Raw genomic sequence first — 23,838 nt, forward strand, 5'->3', positions numbered from 1 at the left:
AGTCAAGCACCTTTACTATATTCCAGATATATTTAAAATTATTTTCACATTTCACATGCTAAACTCAGTTTAATTTCCTCTACTTAATATGTCTTAAATTGATACTTAATTATCCAATTCTGTGTTAAAAACCTGAACTGAAAATCAATTAAAATACTGTAGTCTTCTAGAGTAAAGACAAGCAAGAAATTATTTCCATAACTTTAAAGAACGGTTAATTTTAACATCCCTGCGAGCTTTGCGTGGCATTAACATTTCATGGGTTTACCTTTCTAACATAAACATCTTGAATCAGATAATTTGCATCAGCAGCAACACTTGTAAGCAGCAGTGTAACAAACTGTCAAAAGTGAAAAAAGTAGAAAATGTATGTCTTAAAATGTTGAATAATGTTAAGCTTTTTGGGGGCTGTTTTTTACAGCACTTTTATTCAGTGCTGACACTGATTGAGTTCTCATTTGGAAATGTCATTGTTATGATTAATTTATAGCCATAACCTACAGCAGGCAAGCATATAATTTTAAATGGAAAAGTCTTAGATAGAGTCCAATTAGTACCATGGCAAATGATGAGCAATTTCGCTATCAAATGTCATTCAGGGTCTTGTTATGTCTCTGTCCTTTTTTCTTTTTTCTTTCTTTCATCTCCTCTCCTCCCCTAGTTCACTCTTTTATTGGTACGAAATAACAATATTTTCAAGATTTCTATATCATTAGAAACACCCTAAAAACCTAATTCCTTTAAGTAAATGAAATTACATCAAAGATGAACGTGAAGCAGCCCTCTAAGGAGTTAGCAAAGGCCTGCAGGCCTGCTTGTGAATGTAACCCCTAAAATGTGGGTGTAAACACACGCAGTACTCAGAAAGTGACACCTGGGACCAAAGCCACACTTACTGTATGCCTCCCCTGTGTTTTCCACTGTGTCCTTCTGGGGACAGTGATGTTCCAGGATCCACCTGTGTGGTTCCACTTGCAGGGTCAGAGCCCTACTTTGTAAATTGGTAATGGTTATTTACTTACAAACAAGCATTTAACTGACATTACAGCAAGCACTATTCAAGTGTTTATTTAAAATCAATTCATTAAAATAGTTAGATTGTATGATGCAGAAAATAAATACATTTTAGATGCTATTTAATGGCTGATTTAATAACATATTTCTGCTTACCTTATTCAACATATATTACCTTTCTAAATGCTGGGTTTACTAGATCGGTAGATGATAGATGAAGGATTATCAGCATATTACCTTCTATCTGTTATCTGATTCTGGATCCTGTCCTTGTGAAACACCTAATTCACAAGGGCTTTTGGGACACGTAGAGAATGTATCATCATTTTTAAAACCTGTATTATTTATATAAAACAGACTGTTATATCTAAAAGTCTGCACATAAGAAAAGGAGGCAATAATTTATTACAAATACGTTTTTGTCTCTTCTGTTATTCCTTTTTTTTCTAAATGTTTAAGATTAAAATTTGTATCAGAAGTCTGAGAAAATATGCAGTGGGACAAAGTAGCACACTTAAAATTGGAGGGCAGGCAAACAGTAGAAACAAATTAATACATCAGTAAGTACACCTTGCTTGTACTGAACTATATATATTGAGTCTTAAAGTCTAGTTTTATCTGCATTTTTTTTAACATTCATGTTTCTCTTAATTGGTTACAAAGTGTCTTGCGTTTGCATGTATTACAATTTTAAGATATAGATTTCATCATGTCCCACCTGACAGCATAATTAGAGAATTTAATCCCCAAATTTTCATTTGGAACATTTCTCTTTAGTGTCTGGGGATTAGATGCGGAGGAGTTTTGTGGAAGGAGGTACAGGTGCATGAAATTACACAAACCATAGTATCAATTTTACTACTTTTAATCTCAACTAAATACAATTCGTAAGATGAATATGGGACTTGTTGAATTGGTATTTTATATAAATCAATCAACTGTTTGTTAATTTAAGGTGGAAATCTTATGTCACTGGGAAACACTATTAATGCTCTCTGGGCATTCTTAGTTTAGTCTCCTTGTTCTCCTCTCCTTCCAAGTGGAGGAGAGGGGAGGTCTTCTAGTGTGTGACCTGACTGGTTGTCAGTTCATTCTATCAGGAAAATGCTGAGTCTTCATTAGTATTTCCTCAAGGGATTATTTTAGGAGGAGTGACATCTGATGCCAGTGTCAGTATTTTTAAATTATTTTCTTTTTATATCTCAAAGGCATTTATGACTGTCACTTGCTCCTGAAAACTTCCCTTTTCATGTGTCCAAACCCAGCATTTCTCAGGTCATTTGATCTTACAGACAGTCCTAATCAGATAAGCTTGTTAACTGTCATAGCATGCAGGGTTAGTTTGATTATAGAAGATGGGTCATTCTCTGTATAGCTTTGATTTCCAATCTAAGTGTTTATAGGGGTAGCATGGATTTGCCACTGTTCCCTGAAAACAAAACATAAAAGTACAAATCCTTAAACCTTCTTTCCCACCACATTCTTTGAATATTCAAAGACCACACTGATAAGCTGGTGCACATAAGCTCCCATTATAGACCTTGTTGTTTAAGTAGTTGCTTTTCTTGTCCTGCCTATTTCTTCCCCCAAAACATATCTGTCTTTCACCTTCCACCTTCATTATGCTCTTTCTCTTTAAGTTGAGTTGGTTTTGTGTGGTTTGGGGTGGGGTTTGTTTTGTTTTGTTTTCACTTTCCCCAAACTATCGTGATGAAGTTTGTTTATTTCTGTAAGGAAATTGGAATGCATCAGAAAGTAAGCCCAAGATACTCATTTAAAGTTGAAAACACTTTTTTCCCCTAGGTCTCACCCTCATCAGGAAGTGAGAAATGATTCTGTATAATGATCTGGACTAGACAAAAAGAACTGACATTTCAATGCCCTTTATTTGCTAATACAAAATAGCATATAAAAACAGTTACTGATATAGAAAATATACAGTGGCCTTCCTTAGGATTTTTTTTTTTTTTTAACACTTAACTCATGATTTCAATATCTGGGTATTGGATAACAAACACTTTACCATATTCTACCATGGTAACCTAATTAGTCCGACATTTACATTAATTTTACAGAAGTGAATGATGAAACATCTCAGAAGCGGAAGTTACACCATGTAACTTGGCTGCAAGAAAGTGTTGCGTTTTCATATATGGCTTTGTGTTTCTTGTGCTGTAGCAACTTTTAAATTTATAGCCTCCATTTCAAATGAACAGCACCCACTAATAAGCCATTTGTTACTTTTACCTACATATGGAACCTTTTCACTGGCATTGGTTCAAATGACCTGTGTCCATTGGACTTTCATAAAATCACAAGGTGTCAAAAAAGAATGTTTATAAACTAATTTGCATTACTCATGATTTGTGACTGTGCAAGAGAGAACTCATAGCCATATTTAGTGTGGAGGAGTAGAATGAGGAAAACTGGGAGTAGGCGTTATTATTGGCTCAATTCCACACATACCAAATGTGAATACTTATGTTCTTCCCACAAAACATTAATTTCTTCACATACTGTAGACTTTATTCTTTTACCATGTTCCAGATAGCAGACAGCTCTTGTTTTTCACTTATGTTTTCCTCTTAACAACAGTCATTAATTTACTGATATGCTGTCTATCAGAACCACATCATCTTGATTAGAGCTGTTATCCTAATCAAAAGGCTGATAATTAAGACTATCCATCTGTAGAGTTCCAAGTGCTAAGATGAGCTGAAGATCCTAATTAAGATTATTTAGGTGTTACTTAAATGCCATCATTTGATTCAGCTAATCATACCAGCAGGTACATTAGATTTGCATTAATGTTCTGCTGAAGCCAGCAGCTCTTTAAACAGATCAAAAATGTAGATTACAGCCACCATTTTCAAACATCTTTGTATCAATATAACACAGAGACAATGCATTAAAGGGAAAATTGGAAGAAAGAAGCAATTTTGGTGTTTTTCAGTCTGCTCTATGATAATCAACAGGGTATTTAAAATAAGTAGTTTATTTATTGAGTTGTGTGTTATAACAGCTCCATACTTAAGTTTTAACTTGAGTTTTGAATATAGACTGTATGGATGACTTTCAATTTAATGTGTATTTTTCTAGCCTAAATGAAACAGTAGACTGTGTGGAAGTGTGCATTCCTGCTGATAAGATATTAGATAGGTAGTTAGCAAATAAGTTATTGGAGAAGTCATAATTCTCATCTAATAAAGAATCTATTTGAGGCTGAAATTCTCAAAGACTCATAATTTTCTGTTTAAAAAGGAGTTGTGTTAAACTGCTTTTCTTTTTTCTTTTTTTTTTCTTTTTATCCAAAAAGTGAATATATTTTAATCAGAATTTTAGTTCATTATGATTTTATAATCAAAACAATGAATTTTCTATTTCAACTTTAGCTTGGCGATTGTTCAGTTTGTAGGAAAGAGATCACTCGGTACTATTGTTAGCGATGTTAAGTCAGCACAATCCAATATCTCCATGCAGGCATGTTCTTTTTGTCTGAAGATATGAGAGACTATTAATACACCATTAGGCTAAAGCTTATATATATGTTTTATGAGAGAGCCTACCTCAAAAAGAAAGGTACTAGTTGACACAGATAATGCGCTGGACATCAAAAGAGGCTGTGAGTGTGCTTCAGACATAGGTCAGACCCCTAGAAGAAGGTTAAGATAACTGTTTAAAAAAAAAAAAAATTAATCTATTCAAAGAAATGTTTAATCTAAGATTCTGTTGTGTATCAGCAATATAGGTGTGCATAAAGCAATTTTCAAAGAAGTGAGAGACCTAAGTTCAAAGCACACTTCAGTAGTGAGAAATTAAGTTCATAAATGGACTGTAAAACTATCTGGAATGACAAGCTCAGTGTTGTGGTCATCAGTAACAGGTTCAATTGTCCAGTGGATATTAGGAGTATACTTCAGAGGTTTATACCAAGGCCAAGTATAATTAAGTTTCTAACTAAGGACATAGATGATGGGCTGAGGAGTAGAACTGCCATTCTGAGGGCAGCAGGCTGGGGAAATGGGCTGATGGGAATCTCATGAAGTTCAGACAAGGAAAATGCTAAGTCCTGCACCTGGGATGGAAAACCCCAAGCTAACTGACTAGAAAGCAATTCTGCAGAGAGAACCTTGTGATCCTGATGGACAAGGTAAACATGAGGCAGCAGTGAGACCTTGCAGCAAAAGAAGACCAGCCACATGGCTATTTCTGCAGGTGTCGCCCACAGGTTGAGGGAGCTGATTCATTCCCTCTATTCAGCACTCGTGAGACTGCATCTGGAGCACTGTGTCTGATTTGGCGCTCTGCAATACAACAACGACATGGGTACACTGGAGTCCAATGGTGGGCCACCAAGGTGACTAGTGGAGTCTGGAGTATGTGATGTATGAGTAGAGACTGAGGAACCTGAGTTTTTCACCTGTAACAGGGTAGGGGAAGCGAACACCGTTCTGCTGTCTTCAACTGTCTAATGGAGCCAGGCACTCTTGAAGGTTCATTTTGCTTGGAGGAAAGGCAGTGGACATAAGGAAACTCCAGTAAGACACTACAATAACATAGAATAACATTTTCCACTGTGAATAACACCAAACACTCCACCCTTGGCTATATTTAGAATTATACTGAACAAGGCCCTGAGCTGGAGCCTCTTTGAGCAGAAATCCATGAATTCAGTCCATCAGTTAAAGCTCTTTTAAGAACTATAGGATGATTTAATCTCTGGAGATGATTCATCCGGTATAGAATGTGTCCATGTTTAGAGAACTTTCTTTTAGATGACTCAGGTGAAAAGAATCCCATCCTTTTTGGTCTCATTCTGTTTTTCAGAGTCATCCTTTTCTGTCAGAGATTGATTTGGAGGATAAAAACTTCCTCTGCAGAGGAACTGCTCTCTAGTCCAACTACGTACTTAAGCATGGGGTTAACACGGTCACATTACTGCGTTTCCTTTGAAGGAATGTTAACCTGAAGATAAACTGGACTTCACCAACTAGTCCTGAGGAGTACCTGAGTTTCAGTGCTCTTCAAGAATAATGTGTTATGGACAATATAAAATGCTGGTCCAGTTCATAGAATACAGACCCAGTTTTTAGTCACGAAAACCATCCCATGATTATAGTTTGTGGGACACATGCCTAATCGACATTGATCTACAAAAGTGAACACTCACTGCATGACTTTTAGACTTTTCTTTTGGGAAAACTAGACTAACTAGAATAACATAAAACATAAGGAGTGAAGAAAGAGGGATATGAGTAGGATGTCTAAGGACAGAGGGTTAAGGTAGTTTGGAAATCTTAACTACACATATTTTTGCTTTGAAATGTTAATTTTGCCTTTAACTCTGAAGTTCTTATCCCTATATTTTTTACAATTTTTGATGTTTTTACAAAAAATTTTGCTCGCAAGCTTCTGATGCTTAATTTTATGTTAGAAGATTTTATTATCTAATATATACACAGCACCCAATAGAAGATGGATGGACATTTTCAAAGAAATTATAGCGATTACATCAAAAGAACAGAGATATTACAGCATATTTTAGTGGTTACATTTAAGAAGTGAATCATCTTTTAAAAAATTCCATTTTCATATTCTGTTTTATTTGCATATAAACAGACATATTCACACTGAATTTGCATAGAAATAGATGCATTCAAAACATCTTTGCAGCAATCATGGAATCACAGAAGTTACAGATGCATCAGACTTATTAGTTCCGATTATTTAAACAGGGCATTTATTTTTCTGAGAGTGATTTTTGGGACAGTTACTGATTTTACACATCAGTTTTGCACCTGCAGACCCAGAACGTAGATTTAAATATTTAATTTAGATTCTGCCCACACAGCAGGCAGTTGATGCCTAAGTTTTCCAAACTTGTCTCAGGTTAGGAGAGAATTTCTAGATAATTCAACTTAAATGATCTATGTGCTTAATGTTAGAGTCTGTGAATACTGGGAGCAGCTGGCAATCAGCACTGATTAAAAGTATCCCTTACAGTTTCAAATCTTGCCTTACACCCAAGAAGAGTCATTCTGTATCAGGAGACACTTCCAAAGATTTTGCTTTAAATATTCCAGCATTAGTATCAGAAACACTATACTGAAATTACTTAAAGGGTTGCCCGTACTGAAAGCTAAGACAATTATGCCTTGCATAGAACTGTTTTTTAAATTTATAATGTTTAGGGATGTTAATGATGTATTTACTTTAAAAATTTCTCATTGCTTGTCATTTGTTTTAAATAAGAGCTCTCTAGAAAAATGTGTAACATGAGGGTGATCTTTAGACAACAGAGGAGTCTTAGGCACTGAATCATCAGGTGTACAACAACATAACTTGCCTTTCTAGTGTTATTTTTATGGATAGATAGCAGATACATTTATTATTTTTCTGCATCCCTGTACTGAAAACAGCTCACCTACTATTAGCTATCTGAACATTTTACTCAATCCTCTTGTCAGCTAAGAAGGCAATAAATTCTGGGACGAGAAAAGCTGAACTATGAAGGAAAAAGTGGTTTTTTCCCCCTAAGTTTTTAATAACACATTTCCCAATTAATAAGTTTTATAAATTGATAGAGGTCTTTCTCTCTAAACAATCATGATTTTGTCCAAGGTCAAGGAAGAGCAATCTTTCTAATTTATACATTAACAATATTAAATTTATTGTATATTCTTACTTTTCTGAAAGGGAGGTGCTCTGCAATAGAAATGGTGAACTGTAAAGTGTTTTATTGTGTACTCCAAGGAAACAACATTCTCCCAAACCATTTGACCTAACAGCAGAGCTATCTTTAAATAATGAGACCAAACCAGAAGACTCTACTGACTGATTCTAAAAAATCTTCTAAAAATACAATGCCTATTGACTGTACCTGGCTACTTCCTAGCAAATGCCTAAATGCTTTTAAGGATATATTTTAAGATTGTGGTTCTAGGCAATATTTCCTGTTCTGATATTTTATTAATGCTGCTAATGTTGAGTTGATTATCTATCACTATAATTCCTTTTTGGAACTTGTTTCTTTAATTATAATTTTATCTTTCCACAACTTTTTAACAGTGTCAGGCCATAAACCTGTTACTGTTTTTACTGCACTGGTGTGACAGTGAAAATAGATAAAATGCATGGGCAAAACTACATCTTCATGCAGAAAACGGCAAAATAAGGTCCTTCAATCACAAATTTATGTAATATATCTATGTAACACTTAAGAAAATGGACTCTTGAACCTGATGGAAGAACATTAAAATCAGAATGTAAGAAATGCTCTTGGAGTTGGAGCAACCATCCACCTAGTTCTGCTTTCAGTAATGTTAGTGGGATATGCCATTTCAAAACAGCATACAAGCCTGGTCACTGCAGTCCATTTCCGTTATAAATTCTATTATCCACAGTCATAAAATTAGGGATGTTATAAGGTACATTCCTATGCACTCACTTCAATATCTGGTTATGGACCTGCTATTTATGAATTCTTCTAATCCACTTTAGCACCTGCTTATATAGTCTTCACCCACAAACTACTGTGACAATAAATTCCAGAATAGTATTATTTAATTTTTTAAGTATAGTATTGTTTTCTATCTGTTTATCTTGTACTAGCTTCAATGAGAGCCTCCTATGTCCAGTACTGTGGGATTTGGCAAATAACTGTTTGTATTAATCTTATCCACTACCTTACTGTTTTTCTCCAGATCTTACTAATATACCTTCTTACCCTTCTCCTTTTCAAATTAGAGCCCTAGTATTTTCAAATCCTCCTTAAAATGTCCCAGCCGATGGAGAACCCCATGCTGGAGCAGGTGGCTGCACCTGAAGAAGGCTGGGACTCTGTGAGAAGAAGCCCCTGCTGCTGTAGTTCAGCTCTGGGAGGACTACAATATGTGGGAGGGACCCATGCTGGAGCAGAAGAGTGTGAGGAGTCCTCCCCCTGAGGAGGAAGGAGCGATGGGAGAGACGATAACCCCATTCCCTGCCCCCTCTACAATTGGGGAAGAGGTGGAGAAATCAGGAGCAGCTGAGCCTGGGAAGAAGGGAGGGGTGGGGAAAGGTTGTTTTTAAGATGTGGTAATGCTTATCACTGTCCTATTCTGTTTGTTAAGTGTTACTGTTAGTGTTTGAATTAAATGGATGTTCTTTTTCTTCCCCTAATGAATCTGTCTTTTGTCCATGACCACAATGGGTGAATCATTCCTCCCTGTCCTTATCTCAGTTCCCAAGTCTTTTGCTTTATTTTTTCCTTCCCATTCCCGAGGAGGAAGGAGGGGAGTGAGTGGCTGTGTAGTGTTCAGTTTCCCTCTGGGCTCAAACCATGACAATAATTTAACATCAATTTGTTGTGATAAGGAGCTGATGACCATTTGCAAGCCGAAGGGAACAAGCCCTTCCTATAATTTACATATTCTTCTAAGAAAACTAAACTCAAATCTGAAAATTTTTTAGGGCTTAGATCTATTAGGGAGTTACTGAATCAAAGAGTTACTGAATCAAACAACCTGAGAGGCAAGGCTGTGGCAACTCCATGCCTCCAGGTCTAACCAGTAAAGAGGCTGAGAAGGTATTCCTGATAGGCACACCACAAACACACTTATACGGTGCACTGATACTAGACATACAACTAGCCATGTAGATCAACACAGGTAAAACCACACAGCACAAACAGCCTCATCGTGTTATGCTCTCTGGCCAATCAGTGTGAAGGTCTGCTAACAGAAATATAACTGTATATACAGTTCAGATCCCTCCAGTAGCTGGCCTTAGACACCCTGTCTTCCCCAGTCAAGCGTACTTACCAGCCACCTGCCTTCATGTACTGTGCCTCTTTTATCCCCTTTATCTCTCTATTTTACCACTTTCATGAGCTGATGTGTTTCCTGTGGTGGCTGTGATATTAGCCAGGGCAGGGTACTATTTTGGCTCCCCACCTGACCTTGTTCCTCTACTCTCCTCTGTGTGTGTAGGTCATCTGTTTATTAACATAGCCTAGCAAGAACCTTAAAGATTTTCTTGCCTCACAGAAATATAGGATGTTAGATGCCAGACTATCTTTTGGAATCTCAGCCAGGGTGATCCCTCATCACCCATAATGACTCAGAAATTCTACAGTCAACGCTTCTCAGATTTCATGGACCTTCCTCTATGCCAGTGATAATTCTGAATGTCATAAGTAACTATATTTAAAAACCTTTGTAACTGTAAAAAGCATACTCTCAACATCCCTTTTTAAAGTAATATTCTTCAGTTAGATTACAATCAGAGCAAAACTTCATTATGCACCTAAACAACACAACTTGCTACTGCCAGCTATAATCCAGATAAGCTTTCCCAAAAATTTTTAAAGCATGTCAATTATTTCCTCACAGCTCATCATATTCTATGAAAGTTCATTCAAGTACAGAGGAAAAAAGTCCCATCAGTAAAGCTCCGTGGCTTTGGTTTTTTTTTTTTTTTTTAGTTAGTGACATACTGTTGCTCGTATTACTGTGATAGCAGGCTTACCATCACAAAAGAAATAGATTAAAGGCACTTGAGATATTAGTTTTCCTGTTACTCAAAAGTTTTTGGTAAATATTCACGGTGTGGTTTATTTGCAGAAGTGGAAAATCTGCTGAGATCTCCACCAAGAATATTCTGCCTAGTCCTTGATTATCTAACTCTCAAAAGGATCATTTGCACTGGGTGGAAAAAAAAAAAAAACCAAAAAAAACCCCAAAAAAACCCCACAAAAGAACCCCAACAAAACACAACAACAACAAAACAACACAAGCTTTAACAAGTTTGAAGTAGGCTAGGTATAGAGCAGTGAAGACATGTGAACTGAACATTGACATTATAATGACCTGGTATTTTGCAGTGTTTGTGATATGCTTTTTCCCTCATCTCTTTGTTCTTCATCAGATTGAAGATTAATCTTAATAAATCAGTTCCCTATATAGTTTATCTTATCATGTTCCAAACTAATACCTTTCTCCACATGTTTATTACTGGGCTATCATTTAGTAGAATCTGTTTTACTGATATTTTTAGAATTTCAGACTTCACAGACTTCTACAACATGGTACTACAATTACAAAACCCATTAGGGAGAATATAATTGCTGTTAGTGCACAATGTTTGTAATATATATTAGGCATCTGATTACCAAAAGGCATACATATTTAATGAACTAACTCTGAATACAAGGTTACTAATGATTAATAGCCTGAAAGGACACAGAAAGCAACATGCATTTTCCCCAAGCCATTATATGCTGCCAAAAAGATTGCAGAAATTATGGGTGAGAAAGTAATCTGATGGGGCAGTGAAAGTCAAAAGAGAGAAACATAACCTTCCATGAAATTATATATTGAAAAATATATTCTGTGCAGGACAATTTCAACATTATATTACCCAGAACCTTTTAAGAATCCCAGTGTAATGCATTTAGTTATGATAATTGTCTGCATGTTCTTAAGGACATTTCTTTACAGGCTTACTGCAGAGTTTTAAGTGCAGAGAAGCCCTCTTAGGGTACTCAGTGTGGGGTACCCAGATGTCATAGGGTCTGACTTCAATCTGCTTATATTTTGCATGGGGAGATTAAGAATCTGGTTTTATATTCCTTCTAAAGGCTATGCGTTAGAAAAGGATTAGGCTTGATGACTGCTGAGGGGGACAGTTAAATCATGTACAGTATGTTCATCTCCTTACCAGAAACTGAACATAGAGCAGCCAAGATCCAGATAGTAAGGGCATCTAATAACTGGTGCTGGTCTCACATTTGAATCCTTCATCTGCCAGTGGCTTTTGATCTTTACTGCCATGGTTTTGAGGGGTGGAATGGGAAATAAAATTGAAAATTGCAGTGAGAACAAAAAGGTTTGTTAGGTTTTCAGGAATCTCTTTTATTGAAAACAAGGACTACCTTGAGCTAAAGTAAAAGGTGGGATGGATAGAATGTTCAGTGCTGTGTAACAGCTAGATACAAAGACACTTGGACTGTATTTCATCTAAATCCCTGTGGCGCTGGACTAGACTATGAGTTTGTGATGGTGCCATTTCACTGGCACTTACCCATTTGTGATGCTATTGATCAACATTCAGAATGGAGTGTCTGGGAAGGTGTATTAATATGAGATACTAAAATAACAGCTTAAATATAGTGATATCATATGTTTAAGTGCATGTACAGTTCCTGACTAGCAGTCACTCTCACAGGAGGAATCTATCTTTTGCATGCACCAGGTTATTTCACAAAACAAGAAGACAGATATAAATATGATCTTGCTAATTCTGGAAAGTCCATTACCTAAAATTACTCATATAATATACTAATGAAAAGGCTCATTAGAGGGGAGGCATAGCAGTTGTAAAGTTAATCTCCTGTCTAAGAAGAAACAGGTCCAATATACTTGATACAGAGTAAATAGAAACAAAGAAGTCTGGCCTTCAGTCTCTTGTGTTATAGGGTAACTAGAGTGAGGTGCAACAAAGATTACAAAGCAATTAATAATTGTGACTTGAGAAAATAGCAACTCCGCCTGGATGCCAGAGTTATATATTTGTTCTTCGCACACAGGAAGGGGTTTTTGTCAGGTGATCTCTTAATCAAAGTGGCAGGTCCTGCTTCCCTTCTCCTTGCTGACATTAATGTTGATGCATTTATGTTTTGATTTTTCATGTGTTTCTGCATGCCACAGATAAGAGTTTGCCCACAAATGTGGAGCTTTTTCTTGCATATCATCTGGGTGATAAGCAGTTAAGGGTTTTTTTTTGCAGAGGGAAAGCTGATTCTTGTTGATAGTATGTAAGATAAATGAGGAAAAAAAAAAAAAAAAAAGCACTAGTGAAGGGTTTTTTGTTTTTAAGCAGACATTCCATTAACCATGTAGCCAAATATAAATAAATAAATAAAAAGGAAATTCTTTCATTTACCACCATGTCAATTTTAATGACAGAAAGATGTTTAACATTTGCCTTCATATGCTATGGCCAGCGCTGGATGAATCATTACCTTTTTCAAGACTGCTGCAACATTTCAAAATACAGCAATTATGATTTTTTGAGGCTTTTGTGTTTTATCTTCCTCCAATTGTAGGTGCACATGTATAACATACATAACCAAGTGTGATTCATGGATAAGATAAAAGAGAATGAAATGTCAAAAATCGAAGTATTAAGAAGATTATGATGTGGAATACTGAACACAATAATTTATGGGAGAACAGAATAGCACAATATTAAATGTTATACAGTTTGGGGCAAAACCATTGAAGCAAGGGATGCTTTACTTTTATACAAAACAGCAGACGTACACATACATGCAAACACAGAGAGAGCACTAAAGAGCAATTAATACCATGCTGAAATGGCTTGACTGCAGTATGTTTGAATATCACAGACTCATAGAGGTTAGAGATGGAAAAGATCTATTAGGTCAAGGAATCACTTTCTCTGTCAAAACATTGCTGCCTAATATACATTCTGCAGCATTCTGCCACAATACCTTACTGCATCTCATTGCCTGGAAGCTTCCAGGAAGTAGATTAAATTTCACAAAATAAATATTTTTCTAGTGCATTTGAGAACCAGAAGGCTGAGTTTCTGCATTGACTTCATGCATCATAAATGTTTAGAATTGCTCCTTTCACCAACAAATCATGAAAAAGGACTGCACGTAAAACAGGTTCCATTGGATTGCAAGGTGAATGAACATGAAATATTATGGCAAGACATGTGCAAAAATGTTGCAAAAAACCTTTTGATTAGCAGAGTTTCATACCAGAAATATGAAAATGTTGAGGTGGCAGAAAGAAAGAAATTACAAGTGGCAAAGATTTTTTAACATCTCGTGAATTATATTTTAGCACCAAATAGATACCTCATGTCCTGATCTTATCCAACAGTTGTCTATGGAACCAGTGAGATTTTATACAGAGAAAGCTTTTTTTTTTTTTTTTTTTTTTTTTTTTTTTCATGTATATACTTTGTCTTAATTAGGAACACCTTAGAGCAACACAAAGTGGCAACTATAGCCAACTAGCTCTTCAGAAATCACTGCTTAACATTTTGCTTATGAGAATAATCCTGTTGATAACTGCTGCAGTAGAATTTGTGTACTGTGATCCATTGAAATAGTTAATTGATTTGATTCATCATATCTATTCGTGTATCTATCTAAATATCTATCTACTTATATGTATTGATATAGGCATCTGCTGGTACAGATGGATGGACACAGAAAGAAAAGAGAATAACACAAACTAGTTTGCATGCAAATTATTTATGAATGAAAAACGACACCAAAATATGGTTTATTCACCATGACAAAGGGATAAAGAAGTGTGAAACATTTCCCTTCACCCCTAACTTGCCAAAATTAAAAAAATGAATTTATGGATTAATAAATAATTGTATATTATGTCCTAGAATTGCATATTCTGCCAGTGCATGTTCTAGTAACATATGTTATTACGCATAAATATGTATTATTAAGGGTGCTTCTGGGAGCATTTGGATATTTCCCCTTTTATGCATCTAGAGTGAAGAATGGTTGGAATGGATATAGCTATGTAAATGAACAGAGGAATGTAAACTATCCAACTGTAAAATTGAACTGACGTAAAGCAATGAAAGAGGCAGGTAGGGTGATTCCTGAAGTTTGTTCTCCTGAAGGCAAAGAAAGAACATTTAGACAAAACAACATATTAAGTTGGGCAAAATAACTGAAAACTTCCTCTACCAAGAACTGGAATTTTGATAAAACTAATTTTTTTAAGATTCTTAAAATTGTGAAAATCCAAACAACTATTTGCTTTGAAGATTTACAATGAGATGTTTAAAAGATAGAAATAAATTCTGACATTTCCATTTGTTAAATCTGTATGCATTAACACAATCAAAAGAAGTAAATTATTTTTAAAAAATACATTAATTAGGGTGGATCTTTTGGATTCTTTTATTTTAAGAATAAATCAAATTGTTGGCAGGCCTTTTATTCTGACAAAGAATGGAGGGTGAAAAGAATCTTTAAAAAAACCCCACTGTTCTGGTTATTTATAATAAAACTCTATATTTCTCTCTATTGTATATGATACATTTGAAAAATATTAAAAAATAAATTAAAATTTACTATTTTCATTATGCATATTTTGGCAAGACATGATCAGTGATCCATAGAGTGGCACCATATAGAAAGCAAGAAGTTCTTCAAGTGGAAAAACTGAGCTGAAAAACAGGGTTAAAAGTCACTTTTAGCTCCATTTTCTTTCCTCTTCAGAAAATAGCTTGTTCTTTTATCTGATTGATACCATTTGCAGTTTTGACCCTGGTGGCAAATTATTTCATGTGGTTATTAACTTTATAGTGAAATATTTCTCTTTCTATCCATTGTTTACTTTTCATTTCCTGGTTAAACTATGTTCCCTCTGCTTTTAAGCCCTAAACAATGCTGGTATTTAATTCTGTTTTACTCTATCACTCATATATAATTAAATACAACCCTCAGCCCAAAGTTTCCCTTTTCTCCCTGTGGTATATTGCATCTTCTTTTCCATATGGGATATCATATATTCAGATGCTTCTACACCCAACCCTGTGACCATTTAGTGTATGACTGGTAGAACTGGTTTCAGATTAAAATATCAGATGAAGAAGGGACTTAATAATAAAAATATTTAAAAAAATATTCTTAATTAAGACTTCAAGGGCTAAAACCCTTCATTTTAGAAAGTGATCACAACAGTAGTAGGCATAAATAGCCCAGAACTAAGAGCAACTACTTAACTTCTTTTTTGACTGCACTGTTTTATATTTAATACCAAACTGGTTTTCTGCACAGTACTGATGCAGCCCAATTTCTTGTTGTATACCACACTTATTGGAGTAGTAGTAACTGTAGTTACTTTGCTGGGTAAAAAACTGGCTGGATGGCCGGGCCCAAAGAGTTGTGGTGAATGGAGTTAAATCCAGTTGGCAGCCGGTCACGAGTGGTGTCCCCCAGGGCTCGGTTTTGGGGCCACTCCTGTTTAACATCTTTACTGATGATCTAGACGAGAGGATCGAGTGCACCCTCAGTCAGTTTGCAGATGACACCAAGTTGGGTGGGAGTGTTGATCTGCTCGAGGGTAGGGAGGCTCTGCAGAGAGACCTGGACAGGCTGGAGCCATGGGCTGAGCCCAACTGGAGGAGTTTCAATGAGGCCAAATGCCGGGGGCTGCCCTTGGGCCACAACAACCCCCAGCAGCGCTACAGGCTTGGGGAGGAGTGGCTGGAGAGCTGCCAGTCAGAGAGGGACCTGGGGTGGTTGATTGACAGCCGGCTGAACAGGAGCCAGCAGTGTGCCCAGGTGGCCAAGAAGGCCAATGGCATCCTGGCTTGTGTCAGCAATACCGTGGCCAGCAGGGACAGGGAAGGGATCTGACCCCTGTCCTCGGCACTGGTGAGGCCGCACCTCGATTCCTCTGTTCAGTTATGGGCCCCTCACTACAAAAAGGACATTGAATGACTCGAGCGTGTCCAGAGAAGGGCAACGAAGCTGGTGCAGGGTCTGGAGCACAGGTCGTACGAGGAGCGGCTGAGGGAACTGGGGGTGTTTAGTCTGGAGAAGAGGAGGCTGAGGGGAGACCTCATCGCCCTCTACAGCTCCCTGAAAGGAGGTTGCAGAGAGCTGGGGATGAGTCTCTTTAACCAAGTAATAAGTGATAAGACAAGAGGGAATGGCCTCAGGTTGTGCCAGGGAAGGTTTAGACTGGATATCAGGAAGTATTTCTTTACAGAATGGGTTTTGAGGTGTTGGAATGGGCTGCCCAGGGAGGTGGTGGTGGAGTCCCCATCCCTGGAGGTGTTTAAGAGTAGGGACGACTTAGTGCTGAGGGATATGGTGTAGTTGGGAACTCTCAGGGGTAGGTTAATGGTTGGACTGGATGATCTTCAAGGTCTTTTCCAACCAACCTAGATGATTCTGTGATTCTTTGATATTTTAAACTGGAATTGTCTTTTGTCCTCATTTTTCTCATGACAGTTGTTGAGAGGGATTTTTTTTTTTTTTTTTTTTTTAAGAAATATGTTCATGTTTCAAAGCTGCATTTAAGATTGGGAATAATTTATATCTGTATCTAAAAGCTAATTTAAACAAGATCATTTAGCCTATCAGGTTTTTAAACCTGAAGCCTGCCAGCTAAAATACTCATAGAATTATAACAAGAGCTAGAGAAAGACTTTTTTTTCAACAGGTTTGGTTTTTAGTGCTTTTTGCCATGAAGTTCATATTAACTGTGTTTTTTCCATCTCATTTGATGTACTGTCAGCATTAGGTAATTTTTAACCTAAACAGGCTTTCTTAACTACTTTTCTTTCTGAAATCTCCTGCTGCATGTACAATATGTTTCTACTTCTGCAGTTATCCTATATGGATCATTGAATTTAGTGCTAACCGTTGCAGTACGGCATATTGTCAGATAATGTTCAGTATTAGGCAAGTGGTATGTGTGAGTTGATGCCTTCCTCAGAAGGTACCTACAGTTATCCCGGATTCAAAACATTTCTTTTTGGGATAGTCCCTAGGGGTAAAAATAAGGAGGAGTCTTCCTCCTTAGTCATAGCATAATTTGTGGTTAGAACCCAGGAAGTGTGGCACAGAGAGTCTAGAGTGAGTAGTAGTGAAATGACCACTTAACTTTTCAGGGATAACTTATTCTAGACTTCAGAATAATCTGACAAAGCTGTGCAGATAGAATCATGAGCTGAGTTAAGAGAATGAGTAATCAAACAAACCAACAAAAAGTAAGCAGAACCCAGAGCAGTCATATATAGACAATAGACTTTAAGTTAAATTTTTCTCAGGATTTGTTTGGGTTAATTTCTTGTCTCTGGCATCTCAGATCATTATCCTTGATAAGTGTCTTCATAACTTGAATTAAACAAAACTGCTCGTTACTAACTTATTAATAATAAATACCTGTGAAGTTGATATTTTCCAATAAATTAAAAATATATTTTATGCCTACTAAATATTCACAGATTATATTTCATTGACCATTCAACTGTGTACATATATTGAATGAAATAACCCATATCTTTTATGCCTTGATGATAAATTTCCCCAAGACACACATTCATCTCCAGGTTTAGATGGGCTTTATATTCTAGAGTATTTTCGTTATGCCTGTAATATTCACTATGTCTTCTATGAAATCCTTTGTGGAAATTATTCATATAGACTAAAACAAAGGAAGAAGTAGCTTTTAAGTCTCTGTCTTTTTTTCTCTTTTCTTTTTTTTTTTTTCCACTTACATTTTTTAATTTGTTTGTTTGTTTGTTTGTTTTTTTGTTTTTAATTTCTTACTCTTATGTAGTACTTGAGATAAATTTTACACGTATCTGTACAGGTACAGCAAAGGGATTGTTGCTACAAGTGTCTTTGCTTTGACTTCCCAGCATATTTCAGTCTTGACCTTAGAAAGATCATCTCCACAGTTCAGAGAGGAGTGCAGAACTGCATGCCTATGCAGCCCCTTCATCACTGTTAAGACTGACAACAGCAACATCAATTGTGAGGGTGCCTTTTTGATGTGGGTTAGTGTCTAATAAACATGCAAAAGAGACTTTCAACTTATTTCATACTGGTCACAAAGCCATAAGGTACCGACAACTTTTGGTTGCCATTGACCTTGGCTAAGTTTGAAATATGACCTAGAGGTGAACGGGTCCATATCCCATTACAGTCACTGAAAGTCACTCAGAACTTCATAATGATAACATCTTTGACGACCTTTTTAATTTACTTGAGCATGAGTTTCCCCTCTTAAACCTGTGCTGAATGTCTCGAATTAACTTGCATTTGTTCATGATATTGCTTCAATAATATCTTAAAATCCTCTGGAACTTTTTCCAATGTTTTCTATTGCTTTCTTCCTCACCCGTCAGCCAATGTGAAAGTGAATTATACTTGATAGCTATTTTTGTGACCCTTTCAGTATTTTGATTTCCAATTACTGGCTTTTGAGAATCAATCCTGCAACAAGAAAATATACTAAAATACCAATCAATTACTAGCTTTTATTTAATTGTAATGTGTCTACTTCCTAGAACTATGAAGGGCCCCAAATTACACATCATAAGAAGGGAAATACAGCCACAAACCATTCTTTTCAGAGTCTGGATTAGATACACATCAATTGATTTTATTCTTCGCTAACATGCATTTAATTAACCATTTGTTACCTTAAGTCTCATTGAATTATATGGTTTATTTCTTACCCATGGTACCATATGAAAACTGTTCCTTGTCCCTTAATGACAAATAGGATAGGTTTTGATTCCTACAACTTTTAATTGCACCTATTCTGCTACATTGATGGTAAAATGTACATGAATTAATATTTTTCATTTTAAGAATACCCACTTTCAACAGTCACTCCTAGGATTTCAGTGAAACACTGAAACTGATTAGTATCCAAGAGACAGCACAACCAGTAAAAGGAATCACTCACCATTACCGAGTATACCTCAGGGTATAGCTGAGTATACTATTTCCCAAACTCACTCAATGGACTATTGAACATGTAATGACAAAGTCCCCATTAAAGTCTGATGTAGTTTCATGGATTACACAATGCTGTTTCAAGTTAGATATTTGGGGCATTAAAAACCTGTTCTATTACATGAGAGGAGGCAGATTTCCTTGCAATACTGCAGACTTCTGTGAGCATATTGCTGATATCCCTAGGTCTGTAGCTGATACATGTTGATAGACCTTTCTATAGTAAAGCCATTCTGGAAGTTCTGAAAAGCCACCTTAAAATAGCCCATATTTAAGATATTAACACACAAAGAAGGAAACTCCAGTCCCATACCTGAATCAGACAATCCAGCACTCAAACATGGACTGATCCTTTGATTTACCATGGGGTTGTCTGTTGTCTGGGTATGCTCCAACTCTCTCTACCTATAGATCTACAGAAAAATTCTAGCTTGAAAATGAGAATTTTTTTTTTCTGAAACTTTCATGAATACTAGATATGGTCCATGTGTCCAAAACCCTGTAAGTTTCTGTGTCAAAATACTATGTTAAGCATTCATTTAAACAGAGAGTTCTTTTTTAGAAAATATCCTTTCGACTCCTAACAAAAATAAAAGATCTTATGTATAACTTCGATTTCCACATAAGTCTACATAACTAATGTGACTATTGATCTTCAAATAAAACTATTTTCAAGAAAGAAACAGGTCCCACCATTTGCCTGGGCCATTAATAAACTTGGCCTGTTTGGGGACCTGGAAAAATTGAAAGATTTTTACATAGTTCTCTACAAAGTTCTCTGCCAATTCTCTCAGCATTTTTATTAATACTGCAATCGAAGCAGTACCAGCTAAGGAGACTATGGTCTTTACATTAAGTGGGGTAAAAAAAAAAAAAAAAAATTAATTCCGGTGGGTTTTGTTTGCCTTTTTAAAGTCATATTCAGTATTTTCATTCACTGTTGTTGCTGAATGGTAAGATAGAAAAGACAAATTGTTTGGGAGATAGCAGTGTGGATTTACTGATGAGTCCTTTCAAATTTTTGAAAGGTTCAAGGAAGGACCCACCTAATGAAGTTCAAATCATACATACAGATTTTTCTCTTATCTTGATTCTGACAAGACAAATAAAGTTACGCAAGCTACTTTTGCCAACCTTTATAAGACTTGTATTACACTAACAACCTTCTGCCTTTGGCATTGAGCCTGACTCAACTTTGCTTAGCAATTTATCTTAAATGTAAACCTGACACACGCATGAAATGAATCTGGCATACCAACTCATTGATCTAAATCTAACAATGTATTACAGGTGTGCATCATTAGGAAATAAATAGTGCTACTGAAACAACATGGGTTTATGTACTTCAAGGGACAGTAAAATATTTCCACCAATATTTACCATTTTTCTTTTTATTTCATATATTACCCTCTTCCTCTAGTTACTGTATTTATGTTAATTATGTTCAAATATATTTTTCTCATGTTTCACTTGCTGTGTAGTTTCATGATTGGTTGAAATTTGACTCTAACTACCCCTTCTGTTATAAATTAATTGCTAAGATGTGGCACTGACTTAAGAAAAGATCCAGCACTTCAACTTTGTAATTTTACTAACCAGTTTCTTGAAGCTGTGACGGACGGACTGACTCATTACCCTTTTCAGTAGTGACAATTTTACTTTTTTAAACCAACTGTTGAACTCTTAGCTACATTTTCTTAACAATAATTCTATCTTCTGAATGAGCAAAGTGAGGTTTTGGACATTTTTTGATTGAAAAAGAGCTATATTTCCTCCTTTTGCAACGAGACGATGTTTATAAAAGACTGCATTACTGGCAGCACTGAAGCAGAAGGTAGTCATGGTACTGACTGCTTGCTGCTGGGGAGAAATTTTAGCAGTGAAGAAAATACAAAAATTAAATACAAAAAATAGCCTAGAGAAATGGTGGGAGATGGGATTGTCTGTTAGTCGAGGCTGTTTCTTCCATACATGGATGGGTTTCTACAGGGCTGACAAATGATTGATATCCCAGTCCTTTCCCTAAATGATTGCTTTTGTGCTGAGAAAGTCCTTCAGTATCATCACATAAAGCTCAAAGGAATGAAGTGGTAAGCCTTCACAACTGGCACGTAAATGGCAGAACAGTCTCAGAAGATTGTGAGTGCTTAAAAACTGACAAATATCAAAAATAAATGCACATGAGTATTAATTATTTTGGGTGTCTGTGAATTCTCTAAAACTGTCCATATATAAGTATCCTAATAAGTGTTCTGAAACCAGTGCCCTCCAAAGATACAGTTCAGTCAGACAAATCACCTCCTTAACCTTTGGCATCAGGTAAGAAGAGGAAATGTGTTCTTTGACCACTGTAAAGTGGATCAATACCAATCTTATTTTAGTTATTCAAAGACCTTTGGATAAAAATATAATTCAGTGCATGTTCAGTTGATTTCCTTACAAAATCAGTATCCTCAGTGGTGATACTGATCTATCCAATCAAGTTTTCTTTGATCATTTGCATATTTTTTCAACTATAAATAGTTTGAACATCTGCAGCAGTAATTTATAAGCCTCATATTTATACTATTATTTATAGTGCTTTTTATTGGTTTAGCACCATTACTTTAAAAAAAGAATCCACTGAGATGCACTGGAGAACTTAGAAAGCAAGCAAGTGGTACCAAAAATATGCTTGACCAAAAGGAGAAAGCACAAAGTAGTAAGGAAAACACAATAAACAATAGACCATAGATTAGACTCTATAAAAGTAATATAGCTAAGTACTAAACATAATTTTTTAATAGTGGAAATGAAATGATGTTTCATAATAATATTAAAATCAGGGCTTGAGGCTTGATTTTTTCCTGCATTTTTCTCCTATTTTATTTATTTTTTGCTAAAATTACAAGGAATCTCTGTACTAGTGACAGTCCTATTTTTGCTTGTCTTTCACCAGTGGCTCTCTGAGAAGCACTGTATCTGAATTGCCACTGCTTAAAGGTGTTGTTTCTTACATAAATAATATATAAAATATAAATAGTAAATAGACAACCATGATTTAAAAGGCTTAAAAAAAAAAAAAAAAAAAGCCTGGAATATATTTTTTTCTCACTGTATGAGTTCAAATCAGATATGACTAACAAAATCTTTGGGATCACTTCTACATCAAAAAAAAAAAAAAGTGAGAATAAAATCAGGACTTCTATATCTTCCTTGTAATTGATCACACATTACGAAGTGAAATATGTGAGTCTATCCCTGGCTGTCTAAACTAAGTAAATTTATTCCACTCATCAGATTTGAAAAATACATGCTTCCGTGATATTTTAAATACTAAAAACTTTCAATTTACTTGTCAAGAGTGAACAAACCAAGAGACTGCAGAGAATAGTGCAATAAAAATTTACAGAATAAATCTTAAGGTAGCCTGCTATTCTGACACTGAAGGTAGAATTAAATTAGATTAGAGCATACTATGTTCTCGTATTTGATGACTGCAGAGAATTTTAACTTTCTTATGTACTATATAATAAATAAGTAAGCTGACGTTAGTATACACTGGTAAAACAAACCTTACATCATGGGCTGTTGAGCTTTTCAGGAGATGCACTTCATAGTTCTTAGTAGGCTGCTTCTCCACCCATTTATGTTTGAGCATTAACATTGCTGGTTTATTCCTGTGCTGGGTTTGTGTGGCAGGGTTTTTTTGGTAGCATTGGAAGGGGCTACAGTGGTGGCCCCCTGTGAGAAGCTTCTCAAAAGCCCACCTGGTTACAAGTCAGACATGCCTCTGGTCAAGGCCAAGCCAATTAGCAATGGTGTCTGCACATCTGCAATAATGTATTTAAGAAGGGGAACCTGAGAGGCAGTTGGAGGACTTTGAGGATGATTTACAAGAAGGACACCTATGTAAAGGTTGCCCTCCTGCCACCCATGGAGGTCATCAGAGGAGCAGAGATTCACTGGCAGCCTGTGGAGGACCCCCAGCACCCTATGGGAAGAATAAGCCCCTGTGATTCTAGTTTAGCACTGGGAGGACTGCAACACGTGGAGGTGATCCACACTGGAGCATCTTGAGAAAAATGCATGTCATGGGAAGATCTCATGACAGAGAAAGTTTGTAGAGGACTGTTTCCCATGAGAAGGATGCCATGTGGAGCAAGGGGAAGAATGCAGAAGAGTGCTTTCCCCACCTCTTGGAGGAAGGTGTGGCTGACTGACTATACCCCCCATCTCCTGCGCTGCTGGGGAAGGAGGTAAAGATATCAGGAGCAAAGCTGAACCGGTGAAGAAGGGAGGGATGGAGAGGTGTT

Source organism: Athene noctua, chromosome 1, assembly GCF_965140245.1.
Source record: "Athene noctua chromosome 1, bAthNoc1.hap1.1, whole genome shotgun sequence".
Classification (NCBI taxonomy): domain Eukaryota; kingdom Metazoa; phylum Chordata; class Aves; order Strigiformes; family Strigidae; genus Athene; species Athene noctua.